The 14,609-nt window shown below is 52.9% G+C and overlaps 1 long non-coding RNA gene across 2 annotated transcripts; it reads left to right on the top strand.

Moving 5' to 3' along the window:
• Positions 1–1,334: 1,334 nt before the first annotated feature.
• LOC140609720 (uncharacterized) lies at positions 1,335–14,035 on the top strand. 2 transcript variants are annotated; one of them, XR_012011462.1, is made up of 4 exons: positions 1,335–1,441; positions 3,099–3,280; positions 7,365–8,404; positions 11,120–14,035. It is a non-coding gene; the product is annotated as an uncharacterized lncRNA (long non-coding RNA). The 2 variants fall into 2 exon arrangements; XR_012011461.1 differs by lacking the exon at positions 7,365–8,404 and having other exon boundaries at positions 11,120–14,034.
• Positions 14,036–14,609: the final 574 nt, after the last annotated feature.

The raw sequence follows: 14,609 nt of genomic DNA on the forward strand, positions 1-14,609 counted from the left end.
GCATGGAGCCTACTTCTCTCTCTGCCTCTCTCTCTGTGACTATCATAAAAAAAAAAAAAAAAAAGATTTTATGTATTTATTTGTCAGAAAGAGAGAGAGAGGGAGAGCAGAAGCCACAGGCTGGGGAGGGCAGAGGGAGAGGGAAAAGCAGACTCCCCGCTGAGTAGGAAGCCCAACGTGGAGCTAGATTCCAGGAGGGGGGGGGGATCATGACCTAAGCTGCTTAAGCAACCATCTGAGCCACCCAGGTGCCCCCAAACCTGTTTTTTTTAAATGGCTAAAATGGACTCAATTTTTTCTGAAACTGCTCAAGCCACACAAAACGTTTTTGGGGGCCCTAACTAGCCTCTGGGCCTCTGGTTGGAGACCTCACTAGGAAGTGAGGGCCCCAGGCGCCTGGGTGGTTCAGTCGATCAACTGTCTGCCTTCGGCTCAGGTCATGCTCCCAGGGTCATGAATCAAGCCCCGCATCGGGGCTCCCTGCTCAGAAGTCTGCTTCTCCCTCTGCCTCTACCCCTCCTCTACTCATTCTCTCTCTCTCTCTCAAATAAAATAAAATAAAATAAAATAAAATAAATCTTAAAAAATAAATAAAAGGAAATGAGGGCCTGCATTCAAATCCTGCCACCCCTCCCCCTACTTTTTGGCCCTGTGATCTTGGGCCAGTTGCTTGCTCCTTCAGGGCTTCAGTGCTTTACACTGAAAAATAGAGATAATGGTGCCTACCTTACAGGGTTACCACGGGGGACTGGATGCTTTCACTCTTCCTTCACTCAGCAAATATTTATCAAACATGTGCTGTGTGTCCGAGACAATGCCAACTCTGGGGGATGGGGACATGACAGCAAACAGAAAACACAAAAATCTCTGCCCTGGTGGCTCTTACAGTCCACAGGACACAGAAAATGAGCCACAACGGGAGCAGGCACACATGTAGAAATGCCACAGAGCAAAAAGGGCCAAGAATACATAAGGCAAAGAAAGATGCAAGACGAGTTGGGGGTTGGGGGTGACATTTTAGACCAGGTGGCCAGGGAGGGCTGCACTGAATAGGTGGCATCTGAGTAAAGGCCCGAAGGGACCTGAAAGAAATGAGGGGGCCATGCGCTCCAAGAGAGGGATGGCAAGTGACAAGGCCCTGAGGCCTGCCCAGGAGAGGGGTGTGTGGCTGGAGTGGACTGTAGGGGGTCAGGGGGAAAGGAGGGGGCGATCGGGAGATCCGCGGAGCCTCATGGCTGCTGTGGGGGCTCTGGCTTTTCCTCTGAGTGAGGTGAGAGCCATGGGAGGGTGTGGAGCTGGGCAGGGTTTGGTCAGCAGGGCTGACTTTGGTTTTGACAGGATCCTTCTAGCTGCTGCTGGGGCGGAAGCAGGGAGAACAGGAAGGAATAGTCCGGGCAAGAGGCTCTGGGGCAGGACCCCGGCGGCGGCGGGCCTGGCAGAGGTTGGTTAGACTGGATAGCTCGGGAAGGTCAGGCCAGCAGAGCGGGTGCGGCGGCACCGCCAAGGACGCCAGGGCCCAGCCGGGTCTGGTCCAGGCACCTGGAGCCCGAAGTGCCCTTTCCTGGGAGGGGAGGTGGAGAAAGCTGCTGGGGATGCTGGGGGGCTGGGGGGGATGCGGGGAGCACCGGCAGGGAGGAGGCTGGGGGAGAGGGGCCGAAGGGCGCACCGTGAGTGAGAGGCGCGGGGCTCCGTGAGTCCTGGGGGCAATGGGAGGGCGGCAAGTGCAGAGCAAGTGAGCGCAAGGGTCCCGGCAGCCGGCGCGTGGAAGCACGAACGGCTCCGAGCAGCCAGCGGCCCCCAGCGGCCTGGAACCACGGACCCCAGTGCCGTCTGTCGTCCTGGGTCCCAGGGCAGGAAGGGAGCCTGGGGGGCAGCTCCGGGGCGCGGCGCAGGGACGCGAGGCCCCGTGCACGGTCGGGCTGGCTGCCGAGGGGCCTGCGTCCGCGGCTCGGGCCTCCCCCTCCCCCGACGCCGCCGCGGCCCCCCCGCCCCCCTCGCTCCCGGCGCGCCCTCCCTTCCCCCCTCGCCACCTGCGGGGTCGGTCGGCTCGGGCCTTTGTCCCGCCCGCAGCCCCGCCGCCCCGCGTGGCGGCCCCCGAGCAAACACAGCTGAGCGCCGGGGCTCGCGTGCCGCCCCCGCCCCCCAAATCTTCGGGCCGCGGGGCGGAGGCTTAGCGGGGCAGCTGCGGGCCTGCGGGCGGGGCGAGGCTCAGCCGGGCCAGGCGCCCCCTGCCGCCCCCGCCCCCGCCGGCCGCGCCTTTGTCATGCAGATGGCCCGCTGGCGGCCGCGCTCCGCACTCGGCCGAGCGCCCCGGCACCCGCCGCTGACCTGGGGCGGGGGGGGCGTCTCGGCGCCCGGATCTGGCCCAGGCCAGCGGGGAAGACCCGCTTTATCCTCCCGCCGCGGGGACACTGATCCCCTTGATGCTGGGCCACATGCTCAGGTCGCTGGGCTTCTCTGGGCCTGTCTGCTTCCTCGCATTCCAGGCAAAGGAATCTGCGGGCGCTGGGGCCCGAGGCTGGGGAGCAGAGGCCGAAGCTCCCCTGCCGCAGTGTGCGACACATTCAGGGGCAGCACCCCCCACCCGGGGCTCCTGTGTGCACCACCCAGCCAGACCAGCGGACCAGGCCCGCTGCCATCCAGACCTCTGCAGGCACTGTGGGTCCTTGGGACCCCATTGCTGTGCACCCCAGCCTCAGTCTTCCCACCTGTACTTTGAGGGCTGGGACTGGAGGGCAGGGATAACGGGGTGATGCTGTGGCCTCCGAGCTGCAAGGAGGCAGACTGATGCGAGGTGTCAATGCCTGGCACACAGTGACAGAAGCTCAAGTTGGCAGGACTCCCTGCCAGGGAGGCACCACTCCCTGCCCCTCCTGGTAGCTGGTATGGGTCCTTGACTAAGGACACGCCCGCTTTCCCCAGGGCAAAAGATTCACCAAAACAGAGGTGACCAAATGGAAAGTTATTTACTACCTGGTATCAGGAGTCCGGCCTGGGGCTAGACTGGGGAAAAGAAGCATTCCGGTAGCTGGAATCGGGCCTGGAGGGGCTGTTGTCCTGGCATCCTCCCTGGAGGACCCTGTCTCCCCATTATACAGATGAGGAGCCTGAGGCCAGAGAGCAGGGGAACTCGTGGCTTCTCAGCCTTGTCTCTGCCTGCAAAGAATGGAAACCTGGAATTCATACCAGAAGATACAGAAACAACCAACAAGCATAGACAAGCTGCTTGGAGTCCTGGATGTGCAAACAGAGTGACATGGCATAGTTTCCCACCAACCAGGTAAAAAGCAAGAACACGGACAGTGGTGGGGTTGGGGCCCTCTCCCTGCTTCTGCGGTGAGGTCCCGTGGGCACCACGACTGGCACACCATTTGTCAGTAAGAATCAGGCTCAAAATCCTATGGGAGCTTTAGTCCAATGACTGGACTTCCAGGAATTTATCATTGAAAGGAGCCAACAGGACAAGTGGGTGAGCCTGCTTATTTATGGTGGTGAGCCTCTGGAAGTCTCTCTGAGCGCACAGCTCTGCAGGCAGATGGGAGCTTCACTCCCAGCTCGGCCACATGTGACCTTGGACAACTGACTTGTTTCCTCATCTAGAAGATGAGAATGAGAGCCCCACTGATCCCCTCTGCATCAGCCCGCAATAGGCAGGTCCTTCACCTCTGGGCACGTTAAGAGTACACCAGCGGATGGTTCTACACGAAGGAAAATGTGATGAGTTGTTAAGGGTCTTTACAAATGGAGATGAAAAGCAATCTAGGCCTCAGTTTCCCTTTTGAACAAAGAAAAATTGGTGTTGGGGCAGGTCCTAGGCTCTCCCCAATGGCCCTACCCCCTGACCTCTACCTTCCCTCATCCCAGCTCTGATAGCTGACCCAGGCGTCCCCATCCCAGGCAGGAGTGGTTGGTGGGAAGAGAGACTTCACACAACCTTGCCTGTTACAGAGGAGCGCGGGGAGGGGGCAGAGGAACAAGCTATCCACCACCTCCACCCCAGGCCTTGGCCCTCTGGCTCAGGCAAAGGCCAGTGGAAGGTGGGGGTTTATCTCACACACACCTCCAGGGAGGGGCCTTTATGGCCAGATCCAGTTTCTGGCAGGACTGGTTAGTCCAGGTGGCCCTCGATGGATGGCCGAGATAAGGTGTGTGCAGATCGGCTGGGCTGGGCAGGAGACCCAAGCTGGGCAAAGGCTAGCGGGTGGCCCAGGCACAGCCTGCCTCAGAGGCAGGACAGTGTCTGCACCCATCTTGTCGCAGCTGTCACCAGCTTTTGGGGCCCCACCCAGGTGCCCTCTCTGTACCTCCTGCCCCTGACTGCCCGTGAGAGGTGGCCCAGAAAGAGGCGATCCTGGGGTGGAGTAGTACGAGCCTGAGGCTGCCCAGGCAGGCCGTACTGCAGGTAAGAGTTCATGCAGGCACACGATGAGGTTCTAAAGCCAAGAGGCAGCGTTGGCAGGGGTTGCCCGGGTGTGAGGTTGTTCGGGATTCCACATTCAGGTTGCCTCCGTGCCTGTCAGACTCCTGGAAGTCCCCAGGGCCTGGCTGGACCAGCGGGCCCATCATGGGCTTGGTTCTCATGGGCCAACTTCTCCTGTCCTCAGTAGGCCCTACAAATAGCCCCGCTGTGAAACCCTGCTGCTAGTTTGAGTGTCACCTCTTTCCTGCCGGGACTGTGGCCTGTGAATTTCTGGGATCCTCACAGCCTTAGGCTGCAGCTCTGGTTGCCTCATTTCATAGGGAAGAGCCCCCTGTGGGGCCCTCAGTTCCTCGAGACACAGATTTCTCTCATTCTCAGCACCAACCTCAGGAAAGGCAGAGCCTGAGAAATGGGGTGTGTTTGCGTTCATCTCCCTCTCTAAGGAAGGTGGTCCCAGGGAATAGGGGGGTTGGGGGGGAACCAACAAACAGAGGCATTATTGAACCACGATTTCTAATGGGCCATCTGAGGAACCTCGAGGAAAGTAATGAAAACTGTCCATCCCCCCCAACCCAAGAGGGGCCAAAGGGGACACATGGCTGGAGGCTTCCAGCCCGATGCTTGCAGGTGGCCCAGGAGCCTCTGTGCTTCTGAGTTCCTGTAGCTGAGAGCCAAGCAGGTCCCGCAGGTGGTCCTCATGCTGGGGCATCAGCCTGCACCCTCGCAAGGCTGGTCGGACAGCAGGGAATGGTCACCGCAGCACTGTGGCTGGGATGTGCCTGGGCAGGAGCCCTGGAGGTGGGCCGCAGAAGTTCCAGTACAGTCCATGGTTCAAAAGAGTGTCTTAGTAGAAAATTTGAGGCTCAGGGGTGCGTGGGTGGCTTAGTCCGTTAAGCATGCGCTTTTGGCTCAGGTCATGATCCCCAGGGTCCTGGGATCAAGCCCCACATGGGGATCCCTGCTCAGTGGGGAGCCTACTTCTCCCTCTCCACTGCTTGTGCTGTCTCACGCACTCTCTAAAATAAATAAATAAAATATTTTTAAAAAAGAAAAAGAACAAAAATGAGGCCCAGTAAGGCCATCATTGAAAAGACAGCTGCAGTTCCCAGAGGAGGGGGCACACCGCACCTTGAGGGGTCGCTTGGGGAAGCACTGGGGCAGTGGTGACTGGGGAGCCTTTCCTGTGGCTTCCTCAAGAGAGGACAGGTAAGCCAGGTAAGCACGCTTGGAGGTGGCTGGTTTGAATCACTTTAGCAGTGTCTGGAGCCTAGGGCAGTCCTGAGTTGTCTGGGACCTGGCCGGTGATAGGGCGGGGGCGGGGCTAGGGGCCCCTCTGTGAGAGCTCACTGGAGGTGGCCGGGCTGTGGGCTCTGGATTGGCTGGGTTTTTTTTATTTATTTATTTATTTATTTATTTATTTATTTATTTATTTATTTATTTGATGAGAGAGAGAGAGAGAGACAGCACAAGGAGGTGAAGCAGCAGAGAGGGAAAAACAGGCTGGGACTTGGGGCTCAATTCCAGGACCCTGGGATCAGGACCAACCTTCAAGCTTCCTGCAGCTTAACCAGCTGAGCCACCCAGGCGCCCTGGATTGGCTGGTTTGCATTTGAAAAGCACACGGCGGTGGGAGTGGGGCAGTGGTTTAATCTCTAGCTCTCTAGGAATTGGCCAATTCTGGGACAGAAACCCAAAGCCCCCCTGCGCCCCTTAGCCCTCCTCAGCTCCATTTGTAATCCCTGTTAAGTCCAGTGTGTCCCAGAGTCTAATTCAAGGTAGTAGCCGGCCTTGATCCCTGTCGGATTTTAATACAGGGAACAGTATAATGAGCCGTGGTCCCTCCTGCTGGGCTTGGTCCTGAGGCTGCAATTGGTATCCACCATCTCTTCCCACCTGTTCTGGATCCTCTCAGCTGCCGCCAGCACTTCTGTGGCTCTAGGTTGCCCTGGCTCTTCACCAGGGGTGTGAGACCTCGGTTGCTTCCCCCTGTCCAGCCATGTTCCTGCCCCCAGTCCTTGTCACTGGGTACAGCTGGACAAGCAGAAGCCCCAGAGGATTCTGAGCTCTGGAGGTACTCCTCCCTGCCCCTCTGTGGGACGGCAGCGGTCTTCCCCATCTTCTCACAGAGGCCGGAGTTGATTATCCTCACCAGTAAGTTCCTCCCAGCCATGACCACAGCTGCAAGTGCACCCGAAAGTTGTCAAGTCCCCTCATCCCATCCCAAACCAGGACCTCCGTCTGGCTGACACCAGGATTGTGGGGCAGGAAGTAGGGGTTCTGCAAGAGGGCATGATGGCCGGAAAGAAGGGCCCTCCTCCCTCTGCCCCTGCTTGTGCTCCAGTGACAGGGCCCTATGCCACCTGTCGTCTAGTCTCCATGCTTTCTTGCGTGGCAGAGGACAAGCCTCCAGCCCTCAGGATGTCCGAGACTGGCACTGGAGCTAAGCCTTCAGTGGGCCATTCCTCTTAGGCGGGCTGCTACTGAGTGATGTGAGCTAGGACGTGACCAATGGACCTGTGGTTATGTTCTGTTGTCACCTTCTGGTAAATGGTCCCTGGTCTGAAACAGTGTTGTGCAGGACACCAGGGTTCCTTGAGAGAACGAAGCTCTAATAACCTAAAGTATCTGTCACATGTAGTGACCTAGGTTCTCTTCTGTGCTTCCAGAATAGTCCTAATGATGTACTGTCCTTGAGTCCATTGAGTCAGTAATCATTTGAATCATTTCCTGTGTGCTTGGTGCAGATGGGAAAGTGACTGAGAAGCCACCTGCCCTGGCTGAAGAAATAGGGCCATCAGACCCATGTAATGACACCGCCCCTAGGCGGCGGTGCTAGTGGAGGCACTGCAGCCCGGAGGCCACCGGAGAGGGCCTTGGTTCCAGTAAAGATAAGTTGCTGGCCTCTCCAGGGTGGAAAGGATCAGTGTGACCAACTTTCCATCAGGTTGCTGGCCAGTCTCTTGAAGAGGTGACCCCATCAAGAACTCAGCGTTGGTCTCTGCTGCTGGAAGGTGGGGACCTGCCACAGCCATGGTGCCATACTGGGGCACACGCGCCGAGTCAGCCCTGCCGCGTGGCTGCAGTGTTCATAGATTCATCGTGCAAGTGCTCGAGTGGCCCCGAGGCAAGTCAGTCTTCACCTCTCTGTTCCAGGCTGGACGCACACTCACCGTGCCCACCCAGTAACTGACTCCCCAGACCTCCTTGTCTCGGGTCTTCCCTTCTCCCAAGCGAGGGGCTGACCAGCCAGGCTACCGACTGCTGCCCAGTGTCCCCCTCGCGGCGCTGCCCCAGGACCATGTCTCTCCACCAGTCTCTTAGGGATGCTCCAAGAGGACTTTAGGGTGTCGGAGGTCCATATGTGGTTACAGATCTATCTGTGAGCCGAGCCTCCTCCCCCAGTTGACCCAAGGAACCCCTGCCCCGGAGCTACAGGCGGGCAGAAGAAGAGGCATCAGAACAGAGAGGTGGGAATGCGGGAGGCCAGCCCGCCTTGTTGCGGCCTGTGCACAGACGTGCTCAGCGCGATCCGGAGTGCTCCCGTCTATCACGTGGTGGATTGCTGCTGGACCCGGCCACCTTATGATTACTGGATCTGATGGTGGCCATGTCCAGTCACACGGTCACATGATGCCCCATCACCAGACGCTGAGGCCCTGCAGGGTCCCTGTAGCATTCCAGAAGCTCGGCTCCTGAAATAGTTTTGCTGCGGCACTCGGAGCATTCGCATAGCAACCTCTTTCCAGGGCTGGCCAGCAGCTCCACCTGGGGCCGTGTCTACCACCATCAGATCTGCAGATCATATGACTGTGGAGCAGCTTGACCACAGTCTGAATCTTCTGGAGAGACTTCTCTTGCTCCGGGCCCCACCCACGCAGTCACCTGATGGGTGGGTTGGGACAGCATTCCCACGTGTGATGTTTGCCGCATCCTGGGGCCCTCTGAGTGCTGGGGCTTCTTTCCTCATGGCTGGAGATGGGAAGGGTAAGAGCCTGTCCTCGCCCCCCAAAAGAGAGTTCCCAGCATGCCCCAGGCATGGAGACCCTTCAAACTTTCACTGATAGGGCAAGCCTCACGTGCCTCAGTAGGATAACAAGGTGCTTGCACAACCTGCCCCAGGTCCGAGTACCATGACGTCATCAGTAGAGTAGACCAGCATGACAATTGGCACATATCCAGACCAGCAGTTCCTTCAGTGGCATGTCAAGCTTTTTTTCTCTTGGATTAAATCCAAGTGAAACTAAAGGCAATCCTTTAACCCTGTTAAACTGCCAGCATAATATGGTCCATTTCTATACTAGTGACCGAGCTCCATATTTGTGAGCCTCTCTGGGAGGTGTCTGGAATTACGCTCCTTCCAAAGTTGATGACGATTGCTTTGAGTGGTGGGAGTTGGGAATGATTATTTAATTTTGCTTTTAAATTTTCTGTCACTTACATTTTAAAAGAAGTATGTTAAATTTTTATTAAGTAACATTTTAAAAATTCAGCAAACACTGCTAAATGCATCATGTGAGCCTCAGCGCTACAGTCAGGTGTATTTAGGTGGAGCCAGCTTTGACCGCAGAGACTGACACCAAGAGAGCAAGGAAGGATGTCCCAGAACGGGGGTAGTGGTGAACTTGGCCATGTTCCGGGCCCAGCTTTATACCAAGGAGGCATGATTGGGTAAAGGGGGGCATTGGGACAGTCTCAGCCTTCTAGGAGCTGGGATGTAGGGAACTGGCCTAGGTCCCAAGGAAGGGCAACATCTGGCCAAGCAGCCTGAAAGTGGGAAAAAGCTCCAGTGACAATGAAGCAGACTCTGTGGGCAGGAGGAATGAAAACAGCCACAGCAAACATTTATAAGGCCCTAAGTGTATGCAGTGTCCTAAACGCTTTATCCATATTAGCTCATTACATTTTCCAAACAACCCAGAAGGAAACGTCCATGACTATTCCCATTTTACAGTTGAAGAAACTGACTCGAGAGACAATTTAATAACTTGCCTGAAGGAAGCTGAGGTAGGAGCGTGACTCTAGAGATGGGCCAGCATGAACACACTCTAGCGTTTATTTATTTTTTTCAACAAATATTTCCATGTGCCCAGTGCTGTTTCTGCTATTGAAAAAAATAGAAGTTAGTAAATGCATACCCCCATCCACCCACATATCCCTGCCATGAAAGATGTTCCAGTCTAGTGGAAGAGATACATAGTCAACATGTAAGTCCACAAGCATATTGTCACAAACAATACTTGCCAGGAAGCAAGGGTATACAGGAAACTAGACCTGGCTGGGGCGGGGGGGGGGGGCAAGGGAGGGGAGATATTTTTGTTCTAAAATATCTAGAACCCTAAAGAATATATAGAATTTGGGGTTTAATGAACATTCTGTGCAGAGGGAACACCATGTGCAAGGGCCCTGTGGTGAGCAAAAAATAAGTTCGTTAGAGACTCCAGAAGGGGTGCAAAACAGCTAGAAAATGTGAGCAAGAGGGAGTCTGGTGGGAGATGGGAACAAAGACTCATGCAGGAACTCCATTTCTTAGAACCTCATAGGTCAGGATAAAGAGTTTAGATTTTATGCTAAATGCATTGGGAAGCTATTAGAAGGTTTTTTTTTTTTAAGATTTTATTTATTTATTCGTGAAAGACACACACAGAGAGAGTGAGAGAGAGAAGCAGAGACACAGGCAGAGGGAGAAGCAGGCTCCCTGCAGGGGAACCCGATATGGGACTCGATCCCGGTACTCCAGGATCATGCCCTGGGCCGAAGGCAGATGTTCAACCGCTGAGCCACCCAGGCGTTTTAAAAAACTGGAGGTTTTAAGCAAGGCAATCACATGGTCTGATTTACCTTTTCATGGGACACTTTGGTCCTATAGGAAATCAAGAGGCAAAGGAGAAGCAAAAAGACCCATTAAGAGGCTATCATAGTAAAACAAGTGAGAAATAATGGTTGCCTGGCCCACAGTGATGAAAAGGGAGGTGAGAGGCTGCCCCTCCTTGGAGCAGACTTCCTGGAAGTCCCCCACACTTCTTCTCATATCCCACTGACAGGGGAGCCTGGGAATTGTGACCTTTCTTCCATGTGACCTTGTGCCCGCTGAAGAATCTGGCACCCTGTTTCTAAGGAGGAAAGGGGGACGGGTATTGAGGCAGGCTTCTAGCGCTGTGCCCCTGTGATGTTAGAATCAACGGTGGTGATAATGCTGGGGGAGATGGTAGTTGTGGAGGGCAGTCATAGGTGATGGTGGAGGTGGGGGTGGTAACAATGTCTGTGGTGGGCATGGTGGTGTTCATGATGATGGGGCAATGATGGGGAAGATGGGGGTCCAGGTGAGGGTGGTGATTGTGAGGTGTTTGTTAAGGTGGTAGTGGTGGAGGTGATGGCAATGTCTGTGGTGATGGGGATGGCCATGCTGGCACTGAGTAGGTGACAGTGGTGGTGGTGGTGGTGGTTGATGCTTGTGGGGACAAGGATGGTGGTGGTGTTTAATGATGTCGTATTGGTAGAGGTGGTGGTTGTGATAGCACTGACGGTGTTTGCATTGGTGACAGCCCTTGTGCCGGTGGTGATGGTGATGTATCTGGTAGTGGTCAGGATTTTGCCGACACTGGTGATGATGACTACAGTGGTGACGGAGATAGTGGTGGTGGTAGAGTGATGCCAACAGTGCTAATGATGACTTTAATTTTCAATTCTCTTTCATGCCAGAGCCAAGGATTGGATTGGTCTTCTCCTGGCCCCGTGACTCCATTCTGACTAGTATTCATTCTCTGCATGCAAAAACAGACCCCCAAAGTTCAGGCTTCCCATTTGAGAGCCAAACTATCCACTCCCCTCCACTACCACCATGATGTTGCATCTCCTGAGCTCCTCCTCATTCACTGAAGAATTTGGAACCTGGATCCCAAGCTGTCCTGTCTTCCTGGAGGATTTTAATATCCACTTGGACAGTCTGTCCCATATCTGGGCTTTTGGTTCCTTGATCCTTTCAACTTGAAAGACTTTATCCTGTTGGGCTCTTAGACACTTCTCTGGATCACTCATTCAAACAGAGCACTATTTCCTTTCTGCCCCAGCATCTTTTATAACAATCATGTTATTAGATGTCTATTGCTAATAAAAGAAAATCACCCCAGAAACTGGCAGCTTCAAGCCACAAGAAATATGTATTATTTCATACAGTTTCTGTGGGTCAGGAGCCCAGGGGCTTAGCTGGGTGGTTCTGACCTACCATCTCTCCCAAGGTTACAATCAAGATGTTGACTCTTGTCACCTGAAAGCTCGACTGGGGATGAGGCATCTGTGGCCAAGTTGGCTCACTCACCTGGCTGCAAGTTTATGCTGGCTCATGGAGTTACTTGAGTGTCCTCAGGACATGACAGCTGGCTTCCTCCAGAGTGAGTGGCCCAAGAGCAGAAGATGGAAGCCACCATATCTGTCATGACCTCCCATCAGAAGTCATGCTCTGTTATTTCCGGAATATCCTATTAGTTCCATGTGTCGGCCTATTCAGTGTGGGAAGGGACCACACAGAGGTTTGAATACCATGAGGCCATCTTGAATATTGGCTCCCCCCACTGTCTACCTTCTTGCCTGCTCCAGAGCAACCAAGCCCAGAAATATCCATCTTCCCTTTCTGCTGTTGCAGTAGAGGAACTGTCCCTTCCACCTAAGGCCAATCTATCCCCTGGGCCTTGGGCCCAGTCCCCTCTCCTTTCCAAGGATGATTGCAATTATCAATGATCAGTGCAATGGAATTACAGTATCAACCAGCCCTTGCGCTGGCCTTCCTCCTCCTCCCCATGACCATACACTCCTGTTTCATGCAACTATATTCTTCCCAGCAAAGTTGAAGCATTTTCAGGCCTCCATTATTTTTCCATTGCCTTCCTGAACCCCCTACGGTAGGGACAGTGCATTCAGATATACTCCTTTTTATCCTTTACACTGTAGACTCCTTTGTGACCTCTAAATATAATGTCCCAAACATAGGAGCCAGGGCTCATTGGATATATGTCTGACTGCAGGTCAAGGCAGAAAATGTTCAAGATGAGCCTTGGGTGTCTAGCATGCGGAATGCAAGAGGAGTGATCGAAATCTGTGGAGTTGTGAAGACGGGACTCAGGAGCTAACTTGCAGAGGTTCCCACACTGGTCAGAGGTGGCACAATTTGAACATCAAAAAAGTCTGCAATAGACTGAAATACAGCACAGATGCTAAAAATCCATTTGCATAGAAGGGTAGATAAAAAAATTTATTGGTCAACATTGGGTGTTCTAGGTACAAACTTATTATTCCAAAAAATATTTCAATTAAGGAAAAAGCAATCATCTATCTTCTATTTCTTCTCTGAACTATTTCTCAGAATAATCAGTTCTCTTTGGGAAAATTCTAGCTAGGATATGATAGTATATCACCACTTTGCAATCCTCTAATAGTGAAATTAAGCATGATGATCAGTGGTTACCTAAATTATTTTTTTTAAGATTTTATTTATTTATTCATGAGAGACACACACAGAGAGAGAGAGAGAGAGAGAGAGAGACGCAGAGACACAGGCAGAGGGAGAAACAGGCTTCATGCAGGGAACCCAATCTGGGACTCAATCCTGGGACTCCAGGATCACACCCTGGGCTGAAGGCAGGTGCTAAACCGCTGAGCCACCCAGGGATCCCTGGTTACCAAAATTATTAATGAAAAGCATATGGGGTGCTTTATAGTGGATTGGCCAATCTGAGAACTTCCAAACCATTAGTCAATCTTAATATCACAAAAAGGAAGTGATCAGATATTAGGTATGTTTTGGAGTAGTAGGTTAGGAAGGACACAACACTATGCAGCATAAAACTCCAAAAACTCTTGCTTGAATCTGAGCAAGCCTCTAGACCTATCTCAAGCCCCTAGAATTACAGGAAACATAGGGTTCAGAGGAACATGTTAACACCACAGGGGTGCAACTAGCAAACTACAAAATAGGGCATCCTATAGTCAGTTTCCAGGGACAGCCTGGGTGGCTCAGTATTTGAGCGTCTGCCTTTGGCTCAGGGCATAATCCCAGGAGTCCCGGGCTGGAGTCCCACATTGGGCTCCCCACAGGGAGCCTAGCCTGCTTCTCCCTCTGCCTGTGTCTCTGCCTCTCTGTCTGTGTCTCTCATGAACAAATAAATAAAATCTTTTAAAACAAAACAAAACAAACAAAAAGAAAAAAAAAAACGTTGCTCCATCAAATGAAGTGAAAGGGAAAACACAGGGAAGGGGAATTTGCAGACTTAAGAGCTTAAAAGAGGTATCAGTCAAATGCAGTGCGTGGATCTTGTCTGAAAGCTGTTTTGAACAAATCAAAAGGAATTAGAGAAATTTGAATACTAACTAGATGTTTGATGATGATATTAAGATTTATTGCTTTTTAGGTGTGATAAAGTTATCATGGTTATGTTTTTAAATTCCTTATCGTATCTTTATGGATGAAATAATATGATATCAGGGATTTGCTTCAAAATAGCCTAAGGTTGGAGGAGTGGTTGAGGATATAGATGAAATTAAGATTGGCCATATGCTGATAACTGTTGAAGCTGGGTGGTGGTCATCCGGAGATCCGTGGCAGTGCTTTCTCCAATTCTACACATGCCTGGCAGCCTTCATAATAAATATTTTAAAGATTTTATTTATTTATTTTTAAAGATTTTATTCATTTCTTCATGAGAGGCACAGAGAGAGAGAGAGAGAGAGAGAGAGAGACAGAAATATAGGCAGAGGGAGAAGCAGGCTCCCTGCAAGAAGCCCAATGCGGGACTCAATCCCAGGACCCCAGGATCACACCCTGAGCTAAAGGCAGATGCTCAACCACTGAGCCACCCAGGCGTCCCATTTATTTATGTATTTATTTATTTATTTATTTATTTATTTATTTATTTATTTAAGAGTGTGTGTGTATGTGTGTATGGGCACACATGCGCGCATGACGACAGAGAGAGTGCATGCATGAGCAGGAGAGGGGCGGGGAGGGGCAGTGGTGGCAGTAGTGGCATAGTGCTGGCAGCAGTGTTGGTGGTGGCTGAGGGCATGGTGGTGCTACGGCGGTGTTGGTAATAATGGTGCCCACCCTCCTCCACATGCACTTGGCCAACAGGCCCTTGGGCAGGTTCACGCGAGGCTGGAGCACCGTCAGAGCTGATCGCTCCAGTGGCAACAACCCAGA

The sequence above is a fragment of the Canis lupus genome, chromosome 19, assembly GCF_048164855.1.
Source record: "Canis lupus baileyi chromosome 19, mCanLup2.hap1, whole genome shotgun sequence".
NCBI lineage: Eukaryota > Metazoa > Chordata > Mammalia > Carnivora > Canidae > Canis > Canis lupus.